This window comes from Camellia sinensis, chromosome 5, assembly GCF_055761805.1.
Source record: "Camellia sinensis isolate YWXY chromosome 5, ASM5576180v1, whole genome shotgun sequence".
Taxonomy (NCBI): Eukaryota; Viridiplantae; Streptophyta; class Magnoliopsida; order Ericales; family Theaceae; genus Camellia; species Camellia sinensis.
In genome coordinates, this window is record NC_138965.1 from 57,854,403 (window position 1) to 57,858,370 (window position 3,968).

Below are 3,968 nucleotides of genomic sequence, written 5' to 3' on the forward strand. Positions count from 1 at the left end.
TGATTTTAAAAGCCAAAAATTGGTGAATGAACTGGTTGCGGCACATATCGATCGGCATGAGGCCAGGGTACGCGGTCGGTTAGATTAATAAATTTGCCATTGCCCCGGCCAGTGCATGAACTTCAAAGGCATTGATCAAAAATTGACGTTTAGATAGTTAGGTGGTTTTAAAGGCCAAAAATTGGTGAATGAACTGGCTGCGGCACATATCGATCGGCATGAGGCCAGGGTACGCGGCCGGCTAGATTAATAAGTCTGCCCTTACCCCAGCCAGTGCATGAACTTCAAAGGCATTGATCAAAAATTGCCGTTTAGATAGTGAGGACATTTTAAGGCCAAAAATTGGTGAATGAATTGGCTGCGGCACATATCGATCGACTTGAGGCCAGGGTACGCGGCTGGCTAGATTAATAAATCTGCCATTGCCCCGGCCAGTGCATGAACTTCAAAGGCATTGATCAAAAATTGACGTTTAGATAGTTAGGCAGTTTTAAAAGCCAAAAATTGGTGAATGAACTGGCTGCGGCACATATCGATCGGCATGAGGCCAGGGTACGCGGCCAGCTAGATTAATAAATCTTCCCTAGCCCCAGCCAGTCCATGAACTTCAAAGGCATTGATCAAAAATTGTCGTTTAGATAGTTAGGCCGTTTTAAAAGCCAAAAATTGGAGAATGATATAGCTGCGGCACATATCGATCGGCATGAGGCCAGGGTACGTGTCCCGCCCCAAACTCGCCCCTAAAAGTTCGGGCATGACCTATGCAGATACGGACACATGACCTGATATACATAATATACGGGGCCTGAACGGAAGCATTTAATATTACAAAGTAACATAGAATAACATCCATTGAGCTAAAACTAACATGCCAGGATCACATACGTGAGAGCCATTTATCTATATACATACCCATACATATAAATGAGCGTATATCCGAACATTGGTAAAGAAAGGGGGTATATACATACATTTTAACCTTAAGTAAATAATTAAAGTGCACGCCAAAATCTTAACAAACTTCACATAAATGCATGGGCTTGGTCTGGGAGTCTGGGCATACTGAGGTTGACAATTGAAGGGTAAGCATCAAGGGTTAAGACGGACTCCCAAAGTAATTACCTACAGAACAGACATAACACAACGTGAGCGAAGCTTAGTGAATAATAGTATATAAATGATTCAATATTCAACTTAATCATAATACATATCAATGCGTATGTAAATGCGGAGATCATATAATTAATCTAATTCTGTACTAATTTCAAAACGGCCTTAGGCCCAATCTTGAAACATTATGGCTTTAAGCCTTTGAATGGATTGGCGATAGCCCTTGAACATATTAACATTAAGCTTTTACACATGTTGGCATATAGCCCTTGAACATATGTCATGAAGCCCTTAAACATATGGCATAAAGCCCTTGTACATATGGCATGAAGCCCTTGAAAAGTTGGCATTAAGCCCTTGAACATATGTATGGACTCAAGAGGTGGCTCGTACGGATTCTAGAGGTGACTTGCATTGCAGCACTTAGTTCCGTACAGCACTTTGTTCCATACCAGAAATCATTAGGTCTTAAAGACCGATCAATTCATATCATGTTATAACATAGCATAAACGGAGCGGATAAATAGAAACATATTCATACATATTCTTACTTATGCTTGAATCAGAAACAGAAATCAGAGTTCATGCTTGATCATAACCCACCCGTACAAGACCGTCGGTGGTACCATCCGTACAAGACCGTCGATGGTAAAACATAATCCACCCGTACAAGACCGTCGGTGGTACCATCCGTACGAGACCGTCGATGGCAAAACATAACCCACCCGTACAAGACCGTTGGTGGCAAGAGATATCTTGTAACATACTTGAACCACGGTATTATTACCCCCGGGCAAGGGCCATAAGACCACGGTATTATTACCCCCGGGTAAGGGCCTTGTGCTAAGGATGCCATGAATACTTTTACATATATGGATAATCATTCATTAATTCATAGCGTCACATATCATAAAGTAGAGCATTTCTTGGTATATCATGTCATTACCTTGCACTTAACAAAATAGAATAATTCACATTCTTATGTGGGTCACATAATGATGTTAAACTTTTGCGTTCATGTCGTAGATTCTGAATAACTTCAAGTTCATATGTAACACAACAAAATAACTTCAAATTCATATGGATTCACATAACTTTCCAATTATTCTGATTCTTCGAAGATGAACACAAATTCTCTTTATTCATCAAGAAATGACATGGTTCACTTGAGCTATTAATCAGTAACATACACCTTTGTTTAATCGTTCATACATGTTAACATGGTTGACCTGCAATTAACAGAGTACTAATGGTAACCATTGCATCATTCACATGAGTTAATGCAGTTAACTTAAGTTTAACAGAACGTTCTTGATAATTATTAACGAAAGGTAAACACATTTTACCGATTGAATGATTCCAGAGATACCGGAATACCATAGTTCCATAATCCTCATACGTTCTATTTGTTCATCATGAATCACTATAGCTATCTTGCAAATAACATAAAGTTAGTATTCATTGTCAACAGTAAACAGAATGGACTGCTCAATAATGCCTCTAGATTTTCTAATCAACATATTGTTAACTTAATTACTTGCAAGGGACAGAATGTTAACAATGAGAATCATTAACAATACTTGAACGTGTGACTATAGTACTACTACTCACAGCGGTAGGTCTCTGATAGCGATGGGACGATGTCCTCGTCTTGACCTACAAACACAATGCATATAACAGATTATGAGAATAAAACCAATCTCTTTTTATTCTTCACTCAATAGCTAGGGTGGTTCTAGACTCATTATTCCTCCATAGGTTATAATAGCTAGGAGGAATCGATAGGAGAAAGGTTCAGACGAAGAAACGGTACAAACTGGTAAACAGAAAGTGAACAGTCGCCACTAATTTGGGCATAACTATTTTTGTATTTAGAATTTGGGAGTGAGACCACCACCATTGGAAACTAGACTTCCGGGGATTGATTTTAGGCTCAAGAATCACTCAAAACGGAGTCCGGATACAAATGATATGCTTGTTCAAAGTTGGCTGGACAGAGCTGTCTCTGCACGTGCGGGAAACAATGCCGCACGTGCGGCCCTGGACAGCCTGCAGTCCGAAAATGGCTGAAAAATTGGGACTTCTCTTTTTCAAAATCAAACCTTAATTACATGTAAATCAAAGCCCAAAACCCTTTAATACATGACCAATTTCACATTATTATTCTCCATCAAACATCTTAACCTCAAAATAACAAATATAATGACTTTAATTCTTCAATTAACCAACTCCTAAGGAATCAAGGTTCAATTCATGAAAAGAGTTCATCTAAACTTATATCTATCAACCCCAACTCAATTAGGTGGTTTCTCTTCATTTGAGATCATGAATTTAAACTAGTACTAGATCAATCTTAAGGGGTCAAGTTGATTTCACATACCTAGAGCCAATCTCTTGAAGTAATTCCATCAATTTCCCCATCTTTCCTCTTCATTCTCAAGCTCTTCCTTCCTTCTTCTCCTTGAGTTCTCTATCTCTCCCTCTCTCACATGGCTCCCCCTTTCCTCTAGATATTTTTTTTGAGTCTAAGAGATGAGTCCATCCACTCATAAGGCACCCATAATATAAGTATAAACATACACACCAACATAACACAATAGAGAGAGCCAAACGTGGCCTTACGATTCGTACGAAATCAAATTTCAATTAAACTTCCCAGATAACTCTAAAAATTATGAGGATCATAAATATGTCCCCTGTTCTGGTTTCTGAAACCTCTAATGCCTTCAATTTGCAGTATAAAGTTAACTACCCAAACGTGCATTAACGAATCAGAGAAATTAGATTTCCAATTAATTGTCCCAAATAGTTCCAAAAATTCCCATTAACATATCCAAGTACTTAATTTTGATTTCTGA

The 3,968-nt window shown here is 38.7% G+C and overlaps 1 long non-coding RNA gene across 1 annotated transcript; it reads right to left on the reverse strand.

Annotated features, from left to right (window-relative positions):
- Window positions 1-2,540: 2,540 nt before the first annotated feature.
- LOC114270104 (uncharacterized) lies at window positions 2,541-3,609 on the reverse strand. Its single transcript, XR_014328755.1, has 2 exons — window positions 3,491-3,609; window positions 2,541-2,766 (listed from the first exon to the last, which is right to left on the reverse strand). It is a non-coding gene; the product is annotated as an uncharacterized LOC114270104 (long non-coding RNA).
- Window positions 3,610-3,968: the final 359 nt, after the last annotated feature.